The 23,331-nt window shown below is 41.6% G+C and overlaps 2 long non-coding RNA genes across 2 annotated transcripts in view; one reads left to right on the forward strand and one right to left on the reverse strand.

The window, feature by feature from the left end:
- Positions 1 to 6,140, forward strand: part of LOC309540358 — a 31,014-nt gene extending 24,874 nt beyond the window's left edge. The window contains exon 3 of the long non-coding RNA XR_014223214.1: positions 5,986 to 6,140. This is a non-coding gene — a long non-coding RNA (uncharacterized lncRNA). The remainder of the gene's footprint in view (positions 1 to 5,985) is intronic.
- Positions 1,906 to 22,838, reverse strand: LOC309540357. The gene is made up of 3 exons (XR_014223213.1): positions 22,674 to 22,838; positions 4,039 to 4,146; positions 1,906 to 2,065 (listed from the first exon to the last, which is right to left on the reverse strand). It is a non-coding gene; the product is annotated as an uncharacterized lncRNA (long non-coding RNA).
- Positions 22,839 to 23,331: the final 493 nt, after the last annotated feature.

Below are 23,331 nucleotides of genomic sequence, written 5' to 3' on the forward strand. Positions count from 1 at the left end.
GTGGGCAGATGAGTCTATTGAATATGTCTGTGGACTGAATTTAAACACAACTAATATATCCAAAATCACAAAATATCATTGAAGTGTCCTGGTCCAGTGGAACATATTCCATGCATTGAAAACAACTTTTCAAAAAGTATTGTTGAATGTGAGAAATGCATAGATGTTAAGATAAATATAACTTCATTTCATAGTTATTGGCCAGCTATCAAGACTACATCATTATCTGCTTTCAGCACTTTAACTTTATGAAGGCAGGAATCCAATGTTTACAGGGGAGGAGCTGTCTCTTGGGAACAAAGGGGCTAATATTCTTGGCCATTTAATGCATTTTAATGCTTATGGTCACATGCAAAGCACTTACCCTGAGCGATTTATGGTATGTAAAGCCAAAATAAGGGTTATCAGCTTCCTTTTAACTAACCAATTGATTGAGCAAAGCAGAAAATCACCAAAGCTTCATCGTTAGTGCTTATTGAAGGGAAATAAATTGTAAGTTTCTTTGGCTACCTCTACTAACCCCTTTCGGACTTTAACTACCCAAACCAGTCCTTACACTGTATGTGAATAACAAGACTTCTGACAATTTCTCTCCCCCACCTCCAAACAAAGTATGTTTTTGCATAAGGTTTTTGTAGGACAAGAAGTTAAATAGTTTGTGAGAAAATAATTTTAGGAATAAACCCCAATTTCACTGCTTGAGTAGCTACCCACATGGGCAAAAAAAAAAAAAAAGTGTACATAGCTAAATGCATCCAGATATACCTATCCTACAATTCCCCCTAACTAAGCCTGAACTTATCAATTTGCATCTGTCAGCTCATCTTCTGGGTCCCTTTCTGGCCTTCTCTCAGCTACTTCCTTGGTTCATCTTTGCTCTTTAACAGTTTACAGTGTTCCAACTCTCTTAAAGATTTCAGTTCTTTCTTGCTTTTGCAGCTCTTCAACTCTTCATAACTCTGCCTCCATAGCTTCTCTTCTCTTCAACTAGCTACCCTATTTTCCAACTCAACTATGGGCTGTGTTCAGTGCTGTGCCAGCACGGTTCCTCTGATATAGCTGGACTTCTTCCCCACCTCCCTCTATGCACCCCAAAATCTGCTTTGCAGGATCCCCCAAACAGAAGGTTATCCAGCTTATCTACAGAAATCTGGCCGGACATTTAAAAAAAATCTACTAATTAGTAGTCATAATTAGTGTTGGGTGTCGGGTCTCCATGCCAGAATACCTGTGTTGTTTCAGAACACACTATAGTATGTTTAGAATATTTCCTGGTACTCTCTAGCCCCATCTATTGGGAATATTTCATAGCTTTGATCTAACTTGGACGCATTCCAGGTTCCGGCTTTTAATACGTGAAAGGAAGGCTCTAGGATACATAATGTTTTTTAAAAGCCCTGCAGTGGGACTGACACTATGGTACTTTTAAAAGGTGGAATTAAAATTATGTGGACATATGACAGGTTCTCTTGTAATATTAATCATGTAGTATTACCCTCCAAATTCTGAAATCTACAATCAGTTTCGGCTAACAATATTACATGAATTCAAGAAATCTGTGTCCTCCCCCTTAATGCTTCATTAGATTTTAGGTCTTATATTTTTCCTTTTGGATGGCATGAGAAAATTGCTAACCTCACTGTGGAAATAAACCAATGCTTATTTCCACAGTTCATGGTTTTCTCTTCTATAGAACGCTACTCTCTATTTCAGTAGATAAGCATAAATCTGTGTGGGCAGATTTGGAGGGCTGGATCCAAAGAATATGAGTAGAAGGAAACTAGCCATGGGCACTATTCTGCAAATGCTTGCACTAGGGTTTACACATTCATTCATATCGTTACAGGTCACCTCAATCTCAGCTCAGAAGTAGCAGCAAGAGATTCCGGGGGTCCTGGCACCTAACCAGACTTGTGTTTCCATTGGAAAATCAAGGCACAGTGGAGACTGGTGTCTTTAAGAAATACAGTTTATTTTACACCTTCCATGAAGCCTTTCATGGAGAGAGTGCAGAACATCACACCCCAGGTGTCTCTCTAATGGTTCCTCTCATAGCTTCAGCAATCTTGGGTCAAAAACAGCAGCCAGTCATGACCTCTGGTCTCTTGGTGCAACCTCACCCAGCCAACATGCATAGAATTCTGCCTACTTCCTGCACCAGAAATCCCTGCTCCCAAAATCTGTTGTAAAAGGACACTCTCTTTCCCTGAGGTGACACCATGCCCCCCTGTTACCCTGACAATGTCCCTCTGTGCCTGACAGAGCCTTCTGCCTGGTAGATGACTTCCACTGAGGGGCTCATGGGTGGCCATCAGCACCATTGTTTCTTCAATGTCTCACCATCACCATGAGGAAGTCAGCCAATGTATTCCCAGCTCTTCCTAAACTCAGGAATTTATGATTTTGCTCAAATTCTGACCCTTCACTGAATGTAGAGATTATGGAAAGACCTGGGACCCAGGAACTGATCACTGCAAATCCACAACAACACAATTGTGGTGGCCCTCTTGGCCTTTTTGTATGGCCCTTGAAACTTTCCTCAAACCTTACCTCTCAATGGCCCTGCTCCATGCCCTGAGTGTTTTTGCCTGGTTGGGATTTCTCTTTGTACTCTGATAATGCCTCTTGCTTGCTTGGCGTAGGATAGAGAGGGTTGTGTAAGTACGTGTAGGAAATGTTTTTCTTATGCAGTGCTAAGTGTAAAATAGCCCTTCTGCAGACGGAAGACACATTTTTGTGTGTGAAAAGTACATCTTTAGATCCAACCCAAAATACTTAATCAATCTTGGTGTGCAGGGAATGAACACAGAACTAGTTGTAATTATCATCATCATTATTCTACAATGAGCACACGGCAGTTGATTATTGCTGGTGTCTGCTGGAGAAGAAATTAAAACATTACTGAGAAAAGCCCATGTATATAAATGCTCTTTCATGCTCTTGCAAGCATCTTTGTTGAGCCTATTATCTATTCTGGGCAGCATTTCAGAAGATCTGATGTAAACCTTCTAAAGGTATAGGCAGCCATTTATTTTTTAAAAATAATTAAGCACAGATATTTCAACAAATTTTAGGCCAGTTTTGGGGGGAAGTGATTGGGAAGGTATCTGTTTTGCTTCCCTTCAGAGTTCTTGGACCATTCCTAAATACGGCAGAGTTGGCTTGCGTCTTTGCTTAAGAACTTCTAGCCAACCCTACACAAAACAAAATAATTGCTGCATCCAAAGAGTTCAAAAGGATGTAGTTCAGCCAAGTTGTAAGCTGCATAAAGGGCTAAAGCCCTCTTACCTACCAACAGGGTACCAATCTGGACAGGGGGCCTCCCATGGCAGCTGTTTCCTTTTGAAAGGCATTCACACAGTTACCTAATTATGACAATCACTCCATTGTGTGAATTGTGTCTTGGCTAGATTTCTTTGGGTTCAGTCATTCTTTCTGAGGGTGCAGAGCTACACAGGCTTCGTGAATGGAAGGGGAGGATTTGCTGAAGGAATAAGAGATAGGTGGTCTCAGTTAGTTCCTTATCAAATCTAGTGGAACCCTAAATTTTGCACACATGCAGAAATGCACGCAGAAATTGCACCCATGCATCTAAGCTCTGTAACCAGAGCTCAGTGTGCAATGCTCAACAGGCAACAAGGAAAAACATGTTCAGAAGAAACATTATAAACAGCATGGAAGAGTTCTGGAGAAGGCATAGCCTTTGGCTATGTATCACCAGTAGGGATATGGCTTGTTCTGGCACCACAATTGTAGCAGCACATTGACAAAAATTGGGAACCAGTGGAGTGCTGGAAGACATCCACTTGGATGGAGCAGAATAGAGTTTTAAATTACTTCAGTTGATGTGGACATTCCCAGTCTTCCTATAAGGCTATTTTATTTTTTTAAGGTGCCTGTCTTCTTCATTTAATATCCAAGTGAAGAGAAAATCACATGATCCCTCTAAACACAACACACCATTGTTTTTTTAGTGATGCTTAAGAAGTTTGAACAGGCAGGCGCAGCTTGATGAGCAAAGGTCCCACACACTCTTACCCACAAACATTCTTGCTTTGAAGTCAATGGCATTACTCATGGGCAAACCATTCGCTGAAGAATGTGAACTCTTCTCATGGCAATCAGCAAGGGGGCCTTTGCTTTATCCTAAGTGAAAGGTAGGAGAGAGCAGCAATAATTATGGATCTGACAGATCACAAACATATATATATGTTTTCATTATTTGCAGATGGTGAAAGTTTTTTGAGTTGGGCACAAGTTGGTAACAAATAATAGGATCCTGGTAACTGAACAGTCCTGTGTCTATCTATTGCTTACTAACAGAGAGCATCCTCTGAACCAACCTTTATGATCCAGTGGGCACATTTGGAATTTTGAGACAGTGCTGTGCAGAGGGATGTGGGAAGAATTTGACTGAGCTCACATTGAAAGGTAAAATTATGCAATTCACAGTTCCTAAAACAACACACAAATTGGAACACATCCATACTTCAAAATTCACAGATCTCCAGATTTTGCAATGCCGGTCAATGAGCATGTGCAAAAATGCATTTTCTTGGGTAAAAATGAAAAGAACATTCAAAAACGCGTTGTATCAGGGAAAGTTGCTATGCAAAAATGTATACCTCGGGGAAAATTGCATACAAACATGGATATATTAGAAGAAATTTGAACTAAAATGCTGATGAATTTTCACCAGGACTTCTTTTTTTTTAAAAAAAAAAAAACAAACTAACTAATGTGGAAATATGGAAAACTGAAATGAATAGTCCCCCCCCCCAATTGAGAGAAACAAACATTTGAAGACTCATCCAAACCTAGCTATGGGTGACCTTCATAAAATAGCTGCTGTGGGAGGTGTGGCAAGTAATAATAATAATAATAATTTATTATTTATACCCCGCCCATCTGGCTGGGTCTCCCCAGCCACTCTGGGCGGCTTCCACAGAAACCAAAAAACACTAAAATATCATACATTAAAAGCTTCCCTGAATAGGGCCGCCTTAAGATGTTTTCTGAATGTCAGGTAGTTTTCCATCACCTTGACATCCGATGGGAGGGCATTGGATGGGTGTCCAATCCTGGAATCCACTGAAAGGTGGACCTGTCTGAGGAAGCATATTCAATGTAGGAGATGCTCAGCCAGTGCAGACAAGACCAGAAGAGACACCACAGGAGGTACTTGCAGGCTCACCATGTTGGCCGGCACCCTGTGATACCATCTCTGTTTCATATTCAGTGAAGTCTAGCCATCCTACTCTTCCTCTATGGGACTCAAGAGGAAGGCTTTTAAAACATACCTGTTCACCCAGGGATTTGATGTCTGAAATATATTGTTCCCAGCAACCCTGAATTTATTTTAGTTGTGAGGGTATGTGGCTGTTTTTAACTATTATTGCTGTTTTTAATGGGTTGTTTTTTAAAATAAAAATGTTCTCATTGGCTTAACAATCAACCCAACTTTCTAAGGAACTCTTGGGAATTGTGGTTCTGTGAGGGGAAGAGGGATCTGCTAACAACTCTTAAGGAAGCACAGTTCCCAGGATGCATTGGGGGAAGCCATGACAGTAAAGTGCATGGTGCATCTGGTGCAGTTGTGACAACATATAAGGATGGTCCAGACAACCTCATTGTCACCCCAAACATTCTACCTCATTCAGTTCATCTTGAATCTGCACCATCTAAAGGAACAAAAGAACTAATTATATATAAGCTGGCCTTTCTTTTTTTCTTCCTTCCTTCCTTCTTTTCTTTTCTTTTCTTTTTTTCTTTTCTTTTCTTTACAAGAAAAGCCATTAGGAGTCAAAGCTTCAAACTTTATCCAATTTACCATGTATCTGGAGGCTTAACCAAACCTATTATTGCATGAAAGAATGGAGAAAATTGAGAACAGGGGGCTTTGTAGATTGTTAACAAAACATGACCCATGTACACACAATTTACAGATTGCCAAATGCCAGTAAGAATTCTTTTTGTGTTTTTTAGTGTCTAATTAACTGTGTCAGGAGTTCAAAAACAATTAGGAATTCAAAAGGACAAGGGGAGAAAGGAAAAAGAGGGCATTGCCTAATTCCTCAGTACATAAATATTTCCATGTTATGCTGCAGGACTTCATCAAACTTAAAAGAGAACCATCAAGGTAGTTTTCACAATGTTTTAAAATCTTTCCCATTCCAAAGCTCTCTTGCTGTGTCTAATCAGCCTCCGCAAGCTTGATGTCGAAACCTGTTTCCTTCTGACATTTTAAATGGTATGCTTGATTTTCCATGCCATTACAATGCATTTGGTGTGAAACCCCTGTAGACTCATAGCAGTGAAGCCTCTGGCATCAATTGGCTGAGCTGCCGTGAGGCCACAGAATGTTCACAAGCAGTACAAGTGCCCAAAGAACAAAGCAGTCAACAATGAAATGTCAACAATTCAGCTTCCGGTAGAAAGGGAGACTTTCTGTTTGTCTCCTTCACATGGACCCTATGGACGCACAGGCTGTGTGGGAAAGGCTAAAGACTGGAAAACTGGCTAAGATGTGATGCCAGCAATAGAAGATCTAAATGGCAGAAGCCCTAGAGAAGAAGGCGCCTGAAAGAAAGGGTCATAATAAGCAGAGGGGTGAGTTAATGAGTGACAGGTAATGTGCACTAATAGGTTACAGAAATAGGAATGACATGATCCAGCACATTCACACTAAATAGCCAGCATTCTAAAGACTTTGCTGCATATTACATTAAGCTGAAATATCTTAACCTAAGTGAATTTTCTGAAAATCCAAACACTTTGTAAGGAGAACCTGGTGTCTAGAACTTTAGCAAGTAAAATTAAATCTAAAATGGGCCTCATACCTAGAATTCACTTGCTGGGTTATGAGTTTCCAGCCACAATTCTAAACATACATTTACTAGAGATACATTCAAGCAAACATGCATATCCCTGCACTGTTAAAAAGTCCTCACTCAATTGCCTTGGAAGAAAAACAGCACTGGCAAACTCTTTTGCCTAGCATTGGATAATGTGATATTGGGAGACAGTGAGTTGTCTGCTGCCTGTATCCCCTACTAGTCTCTGTGCCTGCCCGATGCATATGTGATAGCTCATGGATCAGCCAGCACCATAAAGCTGCAGAAGATGTACCAACGGTCTGACTCACTATAAGGCAGCAGCCTATGTCCCTCAGAGGAAGGCCTCTGCTGTGAAAACTCTGTGCCATGTTCCAGACTGTCACATCCCAGACATTGCAGGATATAGGATGTTTCACGGGGCAATGTCCAACAGTCTTTTCTGCATATAGTCCATCACATTTGTTCCAGCTCTAATTCATAGCTGCATGGGATTATTTGCCAAGTAGGATTGTAGTACAGCATTATGAAGAATTAAGATTGCAGCAGGCCTAAAAATCCGGTAAGAAAAATATATATCGGAAACAGCAAGGGTTTCATTTTTTGCTGCTTTTGTTTTTCCAAATGAAGAAGACAGAGCAGTTCAAACAGCTGCTGTTAAGCTATTCCATTTCCTTTCCGTATATATTTCTGCAAAATCACAAATCATCTCTGCTGGGAGGATTTAAATTGCCACTTAATGTCTTTATTGAAGCTGGATAATATGGTATCTTGCCTTTCTTTGCCTTTCTTTGGCAGCCGTGCAGTACCCAACATGACATCAGATTAAAGAACTGGAAGTGGCTCGCAGAGCATTGCTTCCGCTCTGGATAAAATCACTCTTTCTGCAATATTCATCAAGGACTCCATCTACATCCCATTTTGGATTACAAAGGGGTCCTGCTTTTACTAATGACTAAGCCCAAATACCCAGTGGCCACGATAGGATCGCACCTGGGCCAAAGGTTCAACATTTACATTTTGTTAGGAAGTATAGATCATTTTTCATGAAATGATTTTTTTTTAGACCCTGTTTGCATCAGCATATGAAAAATTTGAACCCTGTGATCAGGATGCCATGCAGTGGATGTGCAGCTTCAGTTATTGAATAGATTTGATGTAAAATGTCTGATGTGTTAATTCCAGATTTGGCTCATGGGCTGCAGGATACAATCTAAATTGATGGCTTATGCACAGGATTATTAATGGGGGAAAATCATCTGTGAGGTTTTGGGGGAATTTCATCCTAGACTGCTGAGACCAGCTAAAGTTAGTTGCGTGAATAAGTGGAAATTAGACAAGTGAAATGTGTGGGGGAAATCAACAAAAGTGCCTCCCCAGTGCCACAAAATATTACAGTGTTTTACAATATTCCTATCTTGGATGCTCAGAGAACTTGTTCTTTTCTGATTTCAATACTAAATTACCTTATCTGCACCTCCCTTGTGAACAGATGAGAATGTAGTTCGGATTTTGCACATCTACCAAATACCTGCCATGTTTATCATTTTGGGGAGGGAAGAAAGAAGGGGGAAATGGATTTGTGATTGATAGGCCCTTCTTGAATAGGCTTTTCAAGGAAGAGGAAGTGGAGGATGAATCCAGCTTTCAAGGGTTGGTTATACAAGTTTCTCTGAGACATGTAGTTAGATTCTAAGAACCTGGTTAGAAGAACATGATTCTGAAATTCCATAAGACCCAAGATACATAATTCTTCAATATTCCTCTATTTAGTTTTCTGCAAAAATGTGGTGACTGATTAGGCCTACAACTCAATGAAGTAAATCAAAGACAATGAGTTCTATACAATATTATTAAGCCTCATGCCAGGACTTATTAGAGTCAATTAAATTTGCCTCCTTTAATGTATTCTGACTACCTTTGGACAAGCCAGAGCATTTGATGAAAGTATAATTACAGCCTTTGATAACTGTAGTTGATGTTTCAATACTTTCTGGAAGTTGTCCAATTCCTTGCTCAGCCAAATAGAGAACTCTTGCCACTGAGAACTTTCCAACAAATGAGAAAAGGATAGGCTTGACTTCATTATAAGTTGCTTGAGAAGTTTCTCTCATGAAACAGGATGTTATGTTTTCTTTCAAGAAAACAGGTATGGGTCATATGACCCATATGACTAAAGGACCAAACATCTTAGGCTTAATCCACTCCAGTCAAGTCACATTCTATAGACCGATACAAAGCAGTGACTCTGCCTAACACTGGCAGTTTGTTTGTTGACTAAGCATATGTTAGACTGGTGAACTATCTAAACAACTAGCAACTACCTAAATAAAAACTTTGGCCATTTAAAAAAATAAATAAAGCTAGACTATGCATGTTCCTCTGATAACAAGCAAGAAATATCAGTTAAAGGCCTGTGCATATGCAATGTAGAAGGATGTGAGAAAAATTGCCATCTCTGTCCATTATTCAGTGCACACTCAAACACATAGCATGCAACACCATTAAGTTGGACAATGCCACTGATACAATACAGGCAAGTCACTGGAATTTGATGACGCTTGGTCATACTTGGTCATATCCAAGTATGTTGAAAGCACTGATTGAAATCTTAGCCCTGTAAAAACCAACCTGAGTTGAAAGAATGTGCATTCCTGCAGATATTGAGAACTATTTTGATCTTGTTTCAATAAAGCACACCAAGAACAACCCAATAATTCCTCCCTCCCCAACACATTTTAAAAGGGCATTGGATGTCAATCTGTCCAAGGCCTGATTGAAGAGGAACGTATTTGCCTGGTGCCTATAGGTGTATCATGACGGTGCCAGGTGAACCTCCATGGGGAGAACATTCCAGACGGAGTCACTGCAGAGAAGGCCTGTTCTCATGTTGCCATCCTCCGGACCTCTCGTGGAGGAGGCACATGAAGAAGGGCCTCAGAAGCTGTTCTCAGGGTCCAGGTAGGTTCATATGGAGAGAGGTGGCCCTTGAGGTCTGCCTTATATCTTTGGTCCTTTTAGCTTAGTCTTCTCTATGCTTACTGACAGTGGCTTCCCAAAGATTTAAGCAGAGAGTCTTTCCCAGTCCTATCTGGAGATGCTGGGGTTTGTACCTGTCTTGGATCCTTTTCATGTTAAGTATGTGCATTGCGTGTTCAGACCCAGAAACCTCCCCCTTAAATAAATTCACACATGACTCAAGTTTTAGTTTTGGTTTTTGGCAGAATTTAGGCCACAACTTTAGAGGGATGCGGGTGGCGCTGTGGGTAAAACCTCAGTGCCTAGGACCTGCTGATCATATGGTCGGCGGTTCGAATCCCCACAGCGGGGTGAGCTCCCGTCTTTCGGTCCCAGCTCCTGCCCACCTAGCAGTTCGAAAGCACCCCTAAGTGCAAGTAGATAAATAGGTACCGCTTTATAGTGGGAAGGTAAACGGCGTTTCTGTGTGCTGCGCTGGCCACATGACCCAGAAGTGTCTCCGGACAGCGCTGGCCCCCAGCCTCTTAAGTGAGATGGGCGCACAACCCTAGAGTCGGACACGACTGGCCTGTAAGGGCAGGGGTACCTTTACCTTTACCTTTAGGCCACAACTTTATTGATTACGGAAAGTGACTGGTTGCATAGGCTCTGGTTCGACTAGCTCCCTGCCATCCATGTAGCGCTGACCAGCATAGGTAAGCCTAGGGTAAACACCTGGATAAGTGGAAAGCCGGGCACGGGCTAACTCCGCCACCCAAATGTCCCCCTGGACTCAGGCACGGGCACAACCCTCTCACAGGGGTTGACCAAACCATCGAGTCCCTGGATTCCTTTAACGGAATACCCTTCACATAGGGATGGCAAGAGCCCTATCACCTGAACCAGTGCCTATCCACAACCTTACAAGGTGAAACCCAAATGGCAACAGCCAATCAGCCAAGTGGGAAAAATTCCTGCTGTGCCCCTGTCCCAATGACAGATGACACATGACGGCATAGCAAGGTCAAGTGCAAAGCCCTAAAAGTAGAGAGAAGTGGGCGGATGCACATGCCGAATGCACGTGCCGAAAGAGGAAGCTCTGGGTCACGTGCATGGGCATAAATAGGTCCCGCGAACCGTTTAGACTGCGTCCCATTGGCCAGATTGTACCCAGCTTCGAGGAACCTACCAACCGGGTGTTGTGGATGACCAGTTGTACCCACCCACAACACAGGGTGTCAGTTCTCCAGGTCTCACCACAATACATGCCCTCTTTAAGGGAGGACCCAATCTACCATATTGCTACAGAGCTTCCCAGTGAACCATTCCTTCTTCGGGTGGGTGGAAAGGGAATGATGATTGTGTCTTGTTTGCATGCTTGGGACCTGAGCACTGAATGTGCACATCTGGCTTAGTGTACCTCCCTCTGTCCTCCCTATTTGTGGCATACTATAAATCAAGTTAATGTGGGTTCACTCTTCTTCAGTACAGGAGTTTAGGCCAGATTATCCTCAGGTCCTTTTTCAGACCTAGAATGCTATGATTTAAATGGTCCTTTCCCCCCATCCCACACCTTTTGATGGACACAGATATTAAGAGTTTGACAAAGCACTTTGAAATGAAATGAAAATCTCCTGTGGCACATATGCAATCCCCTTCAGCAGACCTTCCTTGGCTGCAGCTGCAATCATATGCTTAACCTCAGGGGTTGAAAGGTTCGGCAGCACTGGAGAAAGTTCACCTCTATCCACACAGGGGATTTCAAAGACATTTCTTGGCAGCCTGCCACCCCCAGGTGACCAACACTGAAACGTAGCAGATCTGTGTGCTTATGCAAATATTCCCAGCTTCGCTATTGGTATAAATTTCAGGACTGAACTTAACTTACTCTATTTAAGCCTTTTCTGATTTCACATAACTCACAGAAAGTGGAACTTTTCTTCATTCAAATAAGAATACAGAAACACAGAAGATGTTTTCTCATTTGCTGCTGCTAGAAATTGGACGGCTCCTATGTACTCATTCATCTTCTTGAGAAATACTTCAAAACATACAACTCCCTGTCTGAAACTATTTCATTTATCTGTTATTAAGTAAATTTATATCCCATTGTTCCTCTTGAAGGAGCCCACGGAACCAAAACTAATCCACTTTTTTCTAAAATAGTTAAAAATTACTGCTGCAGTTAAAAAGAGCTTCAGTTAAAAACTTTGTTTTGTCAGGAGATCTCCGGGTTGCTAGAAGCCCTTGAACTGTCATAAAGCATCTTGCTTGCTTGAATAAAGGATAAAGAAGAGCGTGCAAATCTGTAGTGACCAGCCTACTGTGTAAAGGTAAAAAATCATATATGTTGTTTGCCTCTGGCCTTGCCCACCTCTAGCATGTGTCCCCCAAAAAGGTTACACAGAAGGAAATGTGTCTCTCTCTTTTTAAAAATAAATAAATAATTTTTATTAACAGCCAATCACATCACATTATCCATATCACATTAATTCCAAATTATACAGCCAAATTTTAAATTTTGTTGGGGGTACCCCTACATCAAGCTCCACACGAGTACAAAACAGGCATAACTTATCTTCCTGCTTTAATTAGTCAGTTCTATCCAGTTTGATCCGGATAGTCCTTTGTTACTTCCTTTCTCTTCTTGTTGTTATCGTGTATTCCTTTCTTTGCGATCTCTGATGATTTTCACAAGCAGACTGAAAACTGGTATCTCTGTGTGGGTTTTGTACTCTTCCAAAAATCATATCGATCAGGGACAGCCTCTGTTCAACGCTTCCATAAACAAAGTTAATCTCCGGACTGTCCTTTATTTTTCTCAGGCTTACCAAATAAATCAAATGAATCAGGGGGCTCTGTCAGGTCAAACTTGTGTTCCAACATTCCTTCTCATTCTAACGATCCTGATTCTCCTCCCCCTGTCCTTCTTTCTCCGGCAAGCCTGTCTTGGCGAGAAGCCATTTTTTAACTGTGTCATAAAAATTTTCCTCTTTCTCACTGTTCACCAGTCTTCTCTCCTGTTGTAATCCATCCCACACAGTCTTAGAATCCTGCTTATGATTAATAAAAACGCGACGATCTTGTTTCTATCCGGGGTGAAGGGTTATTAATATCACATCGTGCAAAGAAAAAAAGAGTTTTTTCCTCCACCCCCCCTTTGTTCCAAACATACAGTCTCCTTGTGGTGATTCATCAGAAGATTTACTTATCCATCCGTCACTCCTGGTCGCAGAGATCCATTAATCAGCGGTCTTATCTGTCGAGCCTTACTTGATGTATGTGCTTCAGCTTTGTTTCCAATCATATATTTCCAATTATAATTCTGAGCTGAAGCAACCAGCACGCGCTAATTGGAATCGGCGTCAGGAAGATCTGACTTCATCGAGGGCTTGTGCCAAGTGTTCGGCATCCCCATCTCTCGGATCAGGGGGTGCATTGTGAACACCGCTGGCAGGGCAGTGCTCCCCCATATCCAGGGGGAGTAGGAAGGCTGCATACTTCCCATAGCAGCCCCTTAATTACCTCGTATGGGTCAGAGAGATGTTATTGTCGGCCATCTTCCAACGCGCCACCTGGTGGCCCCCCGAAGGAAATGTGTCTCTCAGGGCCAAGAAAGGGACTGCAGTTTGTTAAGTGTGCTGAGAGTTGTTATGAGAACCTTACTGTTTTCCCAGAGCTAAAATCCTCAGAATTATTTAACAACCAGTCCCTCTTCCCAGAGAACTCTGGGAATTGTAGCTCTGTAATGGGGACGGGGGTCTCCTAACAATTCTCAGCACCCTTCACAAATGTGGGTGGTGCTGTGGTCTAAACCACAGAGCCTAGGGCTTGCTGATCAGAAGGTCAGCGGTTTGAATCCCCACAACGGGGTGAGCTCCCGTTGCTCGGTCCCTGCTCCTGCCAACCTAGCAGTTCGAAAGCACACCAGTGCAAGTAGATAAATAGGTACCGTTCCGGCGGGAAGCTAAATGGCGTTTCCATGCGCTGCTCTGGTTCACCAGAAGTGGCTTAGTCATGCTGGTCACATGACCAGGAAGCTGTACGCCAGCTCCCTCGGCCAATAAAGTGAGATGAGCGCTCGAACCCCAGAGTTGTCTGCGACTGGACCTAATGGTCAGGGGTCCCTTTACCTTTACCTAATGGGGACAGGGGTCTCCTAACAACTTTCAGCACCCTTCACAAACTACAGTTCCCAAGATCCTTTAGTAGAAGCCATGACTGCACAAAGTAGTACGATACTGCTTTAATTTATAGTGCAGATGGGACCAGAGCCTACACTGGTTACTGATCATTTTCTTTGGACTCAGTCTGTCTTTGTCAGGCTAAGCAAAACAAAAAGAGAGAGGCTGGGATGACCTCACAGAATTTGGAGTTGTTAACCTTAAATTAAGTGCTAATGTACAGGGATCCCTTATTGTATTTCTTGATTGCTGACATGAGCGAGCTGCAGAGAGCGACAGCAGACCCTGTCCCCTGAGCAAGGACAATGCCCATCTTACTCACAACTTGGCAAGGAAAAGGGATGTTTAAATGGTTGAAAGGAGTGCAATATGTTTCCTTTGGTTTCATTTACAGTTGGCTGTGTGCGGTCGTAGGACTGCATGCCGCAGTTATGTGGTCAGTGATACTCTGCGTTTCCACCGCAACAGACCCCATGAATCTATCCAGGTACTCTGTCTCTGACGTGGAGGGTGAGTCTGCTCAGTCTTGCTCTGTTCGCTTTCTGCAGCATTTCAGACATGAAATGCCCTTGCTGTCAGTAAGAGATCAAGCTCGTTACACACAGTCCTTGCAGTGATTCTCCCTCTTTGTTGCTGGAGAATTATTTACATAAAAAATTATGTTTCACATGGGCTATAGCTTTGGGACATCGGAAAAATCTTTCAGTATCACTCGGAACATGAAACCAAACCATCTGTTATGAAGCTTCAGATCATCCAGCCTAATGAATTATCTATGGAGTCTAACCATCCCCAGTTAATTAAAATGATCACTTTTAACTAAAAATCCATTCTCCCCTTCCTAGCCATGAATGAATGAATGAATCTTTAATTGCGTCAGCCACCAGCCATAGCAATAAAACAAAATGCAGTATACAGGAGGATAAAGGTAAAAAGTTAATTATATAAAATACATTTTGGGGGTTTGGATCAATAGTCAAATAATGGATCTAATTCTATATGCCCCGGTTAAAAACCTTGCAACTTTTGCTGTCACCTGTTCATCTTGATCTGCCAAGAAAAAGGACACTGTTAACAGTGGTTGGGAGACCCAGAATGGACAATAAATGATAAATGGTTAAATGATAACCATTTAAATTAGTCTATTTGCAACCATTTGTTTGGAATAAACTGTTGGCTACATTAGACACCCAGCACTGTTAGTCAATAGATGTTTCCGTTGCTTCTGTGAATTTATACGTAGGAATAAAATTGCATATGCCTCTGGTTCCCAAACTTTGCCTCCCCCCCCCCAAAAAAAAATAATGACTTGAAAGTTGTTCTGGGTATTAGTGGACCATTTAAAGTTTTATTTTTTAAAAAAATCTGCCTCTTGTAGCAATTGTAATGCCCTGTGCTAGATGCTATATGATTTTTATTGCTTCTGTTATTGCTTCTGTTATATTTTATTGTATTGTGATTTGAATTCCATAAAATTCAGATTGAAAGTGTTCTTCACAAACGCACCGCTAATGGACCACGGGTGGTCTGCAGACCACAGTGCTGGACACACACACACACACACACACACACACACACACACACACACCGACATATGTTGTATTATTTATATGTTTGTGCTCTTTCTGTGAATTTACACAGAGGGATAAAATAAATAGCATAGCAGAAAATATAATTAGCCAAGCAATCAATCATTCTTAAGCTTCATTATGAATTTTCCACTTCATATATTTATGGAAACCATCATCTGTTTCTTTGAATGTGTTCATCATTCATGTTTATTAGCCAAATAGCCAGTGAAGCTGAGTTTTGGAATGTTTTTGCGTGTGCGAAATGTTTACTTCAAACCATTTGCTCCTTGTTACTTGTGTTTTGTCCAACACTATTGTTCCTGGTCCTTTGGAGGGTGATTGGCATATTTTAAACAGAAGACTAATGAATAGGAAATACTTCTTGCATTAATGTTTAGGCAAATAGTTTCGATAATATTCCTGAACCATAAGGAGTGGATGTTTCATGCATAGCTAGAAAGTTTTCTAAATACTTACCAAGGCCACAGCCCTGTGTCTAATTACACATTGTTATTTCAGTGGACTGAATAATGGACAACAGAACTTCAGCCTAAGAACTGAGATGCCACCAGAGTCCAAAATGAAGAAGAATGCAACAAAATGTTTGTGGTTCTCTTCATGGTGATCTTCTCCAGAAAAGACCCAGGGCATTTCCAGAAACCAGTATGTTTCACCTTGATACTGGAGATCCAGGCCCTGCGGACTTCAGTATTATTAATTAATTAAATTTGTATACATGCTGCCCTGCATCCCAGGATGGTTCACAGTAGGGCGGGGAGATATATTGATATATCGTCCAAAACCGTTTCGTGATAGCAGTTTCATCATTTTTGACTCGGCAGTATATCATGAATCATGATGTGTTTTTTGTGTGCTATGCAAAAAAATCAAGATGTGGGGAAAACGGTGAAACCAGCCAATGCCTCTACACAGCTCCATCCTTATTTCAGACACCGTGCTATACCAGCATGTAACAATGTTTAGCTGGTTATGTATCACAATGTTGAAAACCAGGTGCTGCCCAGCCCTAGTTGACAACAGACCAAAAAACACACACACATCATGCCCTGGTGTTGGCTAGAGTCAGTCTTGCTTGTATACTCAGGACTAAGTTGATTTGCATAGCTATAATCCAGGAAGGAATTTTACAAGGTTGCATTAGCTAGCAGCTTTGGGATGTTTCCAGCTTTATCTGTAGAATGATATAGGCTGCTTTTGTGTGTGCGGTTCATACATCCATGCATTTATTTTGTTTAATTATTTCATTAAATTTATATACCATGTGATTGTAAAAAAAATTATTTAAAAAACCCCAGGGTGGTTTACAAAAAGGTAAAAGCAAGAAAATCAAGGGGGGGGGAATACTATACTTTAAAATATACATTTGCAGCACCTAGATAGCTTAAGCACCTGAGGTATTGCCATAAAGTTCCTCTAGCCCACAAATTCCACAGAAATGGCTGAGCTAAATTCTTCCTGGGTTGACGACTGTACTTGTCTTGAGTTCTAGGAACATGTGCTGGCCCCCATACTGGGCAGCATATATGGAAGTGTTTGTGTATGGTCATGAGGGGACCCCCAGCAACTCACTGTGAATGTGCATACACATTTTACTTTTTCGAATAGCTCAGTTGGTAGCACACAAGACTCTTCATCTTAAGATTGTGGGTTTGAGCCCCATGTTGGGCAAAAAGATCCCATCCAACTCACTGATTCTATGATTCTGCGAAATGTGTACAGTCTAAAATAGTCTCTGGAAAGAAACTGAACATTGGATAGAAGCGAGATGTCAAGTAGAGACCTAGAAAATCCTGTTGGCCCTAAAAAATGTGGAAAACTCAAGCCTTTTTAGTTATTATTTTAAAGTTCCATATGGTGAATGCACACAATCCCTATTATCAGTTCTTAAATGAATCTTGCCCATAGGGATTAAGTATAACTGGTATAATTTTGCTTATTTTGCTGTATAATTTCAGATATCATAGGCTTTACTGTGTGAGTAATTGCCTAGGAAGAATTACTGATAGAGTTTGGCCAGAGAACTATGAAGGTGGGCACATCTCCTTGAATTAGCTATTCCAAAGTGAACCGGTGTGGTGTAATGGGTGGAGTGTTAGATTTTTGCCAGGGAGACTTGGGTTCATATCCACACTGAGCCATGAAGCCCACTGGGTGACCATGGGAAAAATAGCCTACACTGTCCCACAAGGTTGCTGAAAACAAAATACCGTATTTTTTGCACCGTAACACTCACTTTTTTCCTCCTAGAAAGTAAGGGGAAATGTCTGTGCGTGTTATGGAGGAAATGCCTACGGGTGGCATGCCTACGGATTTTCCTCCTCTAAAAACTACGTGCGTGTTATGGTCGGGTGCGTGTTATAGAGCGAAAAATACGGTAAGCTCCACATAAGCCACCCTGAGCTCCTTCAAGAAAGGGTAGGTTAACAATGGGATAAATAAAGGAGAAGATGTCCTTGTTCCTCAACTTCTCTTTAAACTCTTGTGAATTTAACAATTTTGTACACTCCAAATACTGCAAGCTTTCTCTCTCTTCTCATAATCCAGAATAATTACTGGTTTTAGTAAGAGGATGGCTTGATTAAGTGCATTTTGAGACATGTTTATTCCTTCTGCTCCTTTTCATGTTTTATACATTATGGATGCTTGTGGTATTGTTTCCCTGTGATGTTCTGTTGAAAGAATACTGTGGGATCTAGCTGTGTGCCATCAATTTCATTTTCTCCCCAGACAGGCATGGTGTCTGACAAACAATTCTGGTTTGGGTGAGATGAATCTTAGTGTGTCTTGGATTTCTCCTGCTGCATGCACAGGTGGCCGACACATTTGATGAAAAGTGTCCAGCCACAAGGCTGGGTTCAATTAAGAACCTCAGAAAGCCATGGGGTCTCACACTGTAGATCAAGTCACCTACCAGAGTGCTCACCAAGCTGAGTGCTGATATGTGCTAACCACAATACCAAAGGTAATCCTTGACAACCACAGTGGTTATTATACCTTGTTCACGTCTGTGGGCATGGAGCAGAGTTAGACTCCCTCTACGCGGCCTGTTGAAATCAAGGCCCTCTGTGGAGTCCTTTGTGTTTTCTTAGGGTTGCAAGAATTTACCACCCAAAGAGATGAAGGAAGATATGCCTGGACTCTTCAGTTTGAGGAACAATGCAGAGATGTGTGGCTTCATGGCAAAACAAAACAAAACCCAATTAAAAGGTGTGGCTTAGGAAACTATGGCTGCAACCCTAAATACACTTATCTGGGAGTAAGGTAGAGTAAAGGACCCCTGGACGGTTAAGTCCAATCAAAGGCGACTATGGGGTTGTGGCACTCATCTCGCTTTCAGGCCAAGGGAGCTGGCGTTTGTCCACAGACAGCTTTCCAGGTCATGTGGCCAGCATGACTAAACCGCTTCTGGCACAACGGAACACCATGATGGAAGCCAGAGCACACGGAAACACCGTTTACCTTCCCACCACAGTGGGAATAAGTAAGACCCTTTGAACACAGTGGGATTTACTTCTGAGCAGGCGTTCACCGTATTGCACTGTCATATGGCTATTTAATATTTTCCAGTAGAGCAAACCACAGAAACAAAGGCAAAAAAAATGACCCCTGTTTCCTCCAATGCAATTTCCAAAACCAGGGTAATTATATTTTCTGAGTCATTTGCCTTTATTGTTCCTTAAAAACTCATCACCTCATCCGGCCTAGAACCACCACTTTTCTGCCGCCCAGAAAAGAACAGGGAATTAAGTTATGTCTGTGGATTTGCAGCCATGTTGGAGGGCCTCTTATTACAGCTGGAAGCCTATTGTCATTGTGTGGATTCATCACAGCTGTTTGTGGTGCAGAACAAGCCTCCATTCAAATTTCATCCTTGAATGCTTGCCCCTTGCAAATCCAACGTACTATGATGTGTAGCGACATGCTCCCTAAACCTTTTTTCCATGCTTTATTTGACTATGAGCCTGCAGGCAGGGCCCTGTCTGGTTTATTCATCTATACTATTTAATTAGTAGATGCTTGAGGTGCTATTAATATATGGTATCCTGGATACCCCTTTGTGAATGTTACAATGAATACATTTTTCCTAGGTTCACCTATGGATGAGGGTGAAATTTTGTTTGGTCCACATTTTTATGTGAATCTGCCTATTTCACACCTCCCAAAATGATATGTTAATGAAAACACTGTTTCTTTTGAAATCCGCCCTTCTCTGAATTTTGTGACGCAGTTCACCAACCATATAATGTATACAAAATGCATGTGTTATGAGAAAAGGAACACAAAAATGCATTTGATATTAGTGAAAATAACATCAGAATTGCTTTACATTTGGAGAAATTGCTTGCAGAATTGTGCACATTGGGCAAAATCCCACACAAAATGTGTACGAGGAGAAAACATTTCATTTCATTTCACTTTTGATTTCTATACCTTCTTCCTATTTTACAATACCCAAGGCGGTTTACAAGCTGAAGAAACAATCCATTAGAATAGTATAGAATAATATTAAATACCAGCTTATAAAAATTAATCAGAAATCCGCTCTTAACAATTATAATAAATAATTTCTAAACTATAATCAATAAAAACAACGGGAAGTTGCAGTGCATAAAATAATGCAATACAAATTGAGCAGCAGAGACTGGAGGGTGGGGCAAGGCAGGTGGAAGGAGGCCTTGCCTGATGAAGTCTCTCCCCTCACAGCTCTTCCTCCAGGCACTGCTCCCTTATGAGGGCTCCCAGGGCTGGAGGGTGGGGCAAGGCAGGCATTAAAAAGCATCCATTAAAACATCCATTAAAATGTTGGTGAACTCCCATGAGAGCTTTAAAACAAACAGCAACCACAGTGTTCCTAATTCCTGATGTGGTAACGTGCCGAATAGGAATTAAGATTGGAAAAATGAGAAACCGATAAAAACCAAAACTGAACACCCTCATCTTACCTAGTTTTTATTATACACTTGTACCTTGGTTGTTGAATGCCTTGGTACAGTAGTACCTCGCAAGACGAATGCCTCGCAAGACAAAAAACTCGCTAGACGAAAGGGTTTTTGGTTTTTTGAGTTGCTTCGCAAGACGATTTTCCCGATGGGCTTGCTTCGCAAGACGGAAACGTCTTGCAAGTTTGTTTCCTTTTTCTTAACACTGTTAATACAGTTGCGACTTGACTTCGAGGAGCAACTCATAGAACGCAGTGTGATAGCCTTTTTTGAGGTTTTTAAAGACTTTGGTGATTTTTGAAGCTTTTCCAAAACTTTCCCGACACCGTGCTTCGCAAGACGAAAAAAATCACAAGACGACAAAACTCGCAGAACGAATTAATTTCGTCTTGCGAGGCACCACTGTACTTGTACGTTTCGGCTCCCAAACAATCGAAACCCGGAATTGAGTGTTCCAGTTTTTGAACATATTTTTTTTTAAGCCGAACATCCGATGAGGTTTCCACTATTGTTTCCAGCACGCCTGCGCAATCGGAAGCCGCGCCTTGGTTTCTGAATGTTTTGGAAGTCGAAAGGACTTCCGGAACGCATTCTGTTCGAAAACCAAGGTATGACTGTATTGGCTTCTTACTTTTTATCCTTTTTGGTTTATTATATTCTTAGTATTTAAGGTTTTCAAAGTCCTACTCAAAAAAGAGCTAGTGAAATTATTATACACAGTAACTTATGTTCGTTAATGTCAGTGTGTCTGAGTAGAATTTAATTGACCATAACTTCACTTTTAGTGGAGTTGGGTTGACAGAAACAATATGACTTTGCGCGCGCGCGCACACACACACACACACACACACATCATTAGCAGTACAGCCCTATGAGTGTTTCCTCATATCATTCCTGACCATTGACCATGCTGGTTGGGGCTAATGGAAGCTGGAGTCATCTGGAGGACCACTGGTTAGCCACTCTGATCTTGAGTTTCTACATAAAAAGACGTCTAGAATTAAAAACAAGATGAATAACCTATTTTAATTTATTTATTATATTTATACCTCCACTCCACACCATAGAACTCACAGGCTCCCAAAGCCATGATCAGCATATTAACAGAAAAGAAACAATATAAGTACAATAAATAAATCAAAACAATATAAAACAATGCAATCATCAGATATCCACAAATAATATTTGTGAGCTGTATTCATGCAATTACCACCCATCCACATCTCCCCAGCATTTCACCTGCCTCTTGGAGGCCATATTAACTCAAAACTCCCTCACCTCTGGCTGCTCCAAACTCTCACCTAGGAGCAAGCCCATCTACAACCACATGGGGTTGTGCCCTCGCCCTCATCACATTCTGAAGAGGCAACTCGAAGGTCAGACACTCCTTTAGTGTCGCCACACTGAGGCTAGATGTTGCACTTCTTCCTCAACTTATATCACCTCAAGCCCAATACTTTTCAGCAAACACCACAGAAACAACCAGCTGAGAGTCACTGAGGGATAATATATCAAATGATGTATGTCAACAGATGTGAATCAGCCTTATAGCCCAGTCCTTGATCCAGAATTATGTTTGCAGACCTATGCTATTCTGCCACGTGTACTAGAATCTTTGGAAGTGGTTGAGTGCTATCATTTGACAAGTGGAGAGGGAGAGGGGACAGGGAGGTTGACGCAATGCAAACACTCTAGCAGGAGCTCCAGATTGACTTCACCAGTGCATTTGCACTGCACAACCTCTCTGCCACCTCTCTCTTCTCCCTCCTGATAAGCAACAGTGACCCACCTGCTGGGAAGCTAGCCCTACTCAGCGAGCCACTTCTGATGCTGCACATGCTAAAGACCCAGAAATGCTTTTCCTCAGCAAAGCTCATGCATTGTGTGTTTTCAGGTCATAGCCCTTGGACCAGCAATCAAGCTGGAACTATCCTGAGATACTTTATAAACACTTTTAAAGCCTTTGTTATACCATTTTAGTGACCCAACCAACTCTATGATACAGATATTGTGGACAAATATTTGTTCAGTTTAGTCTGAGGACAATGCAGCAGCAAAAGTACCCCCACCCCCCAAAAGAAACACCTAGCCTCATAGGGAAAAAGCCCCACACCCTTGGCATTCCTTTAAATGCATTTAGAAAAAGAGAAAAGAAAATGAACTCACACTTTGACTAGGTTTAGGCAAACTTTCTGTTTAAAGGCCCCAGACTGCATGTCCATTATATGCATCCAACTCTTTATTATGTTCTGCTGCTGTAACAGGAAAAACACAACACAACATGTCAAGAGAAGCTAAGCCTTTCTCCCTCCGTGTAAACACTTTCACACTATCCTGTTACATTTCTACGAGAATGTTATTACACGAATGTCAATGATTTCCTTTTTGTTTCCTAAGGTAAACACACAGCTGCCTTAGCAATTTTAAGTGCTCTTGGGAGTTATTGTGATGAGTCCTCCTGGAAAAAAGAAAAGCAGAAGACCAGCATCTCAGCTGTTGGAAATTTGCATCCTTAATACTGATGTCAACAGAACAAACCTGATATACACCAGCTAAGGTCCTGGACCAAGTTTCTTAACATGTAATGAACTTGTTTAATTTGTAGAGCCATTTTTAGAAAACTCTCTCAGATGGCCTTACGACTTGCCTTTCTACAATTTTCAAACAAAGCACTATTGTAGAACGCCTTCCCAAGTGAATATTCTTGCATCAGTTTTTCAAAAGGTAGGCAGGCAAAAAAAACCCAAAACACCTGAGGATGTGCATCTTTGTAATGCTGGTTCAGTATAAAGCTTGCTCATTAGGAGTCCACATGAAGCATTCA

This window comes from Podarcis vaucheri, assembly GCF_965113315.1.
Source record: "Podarcis vaucheri genome assembly, chromosome: 9".
Classification (NCBI taxonomy): domain Eukaryota; kingdom Metazoa; phylum Chordata; class Lepidosauria; order Squamata; family Lacertidae; genus Podarcis; species Podarcis vaucheri.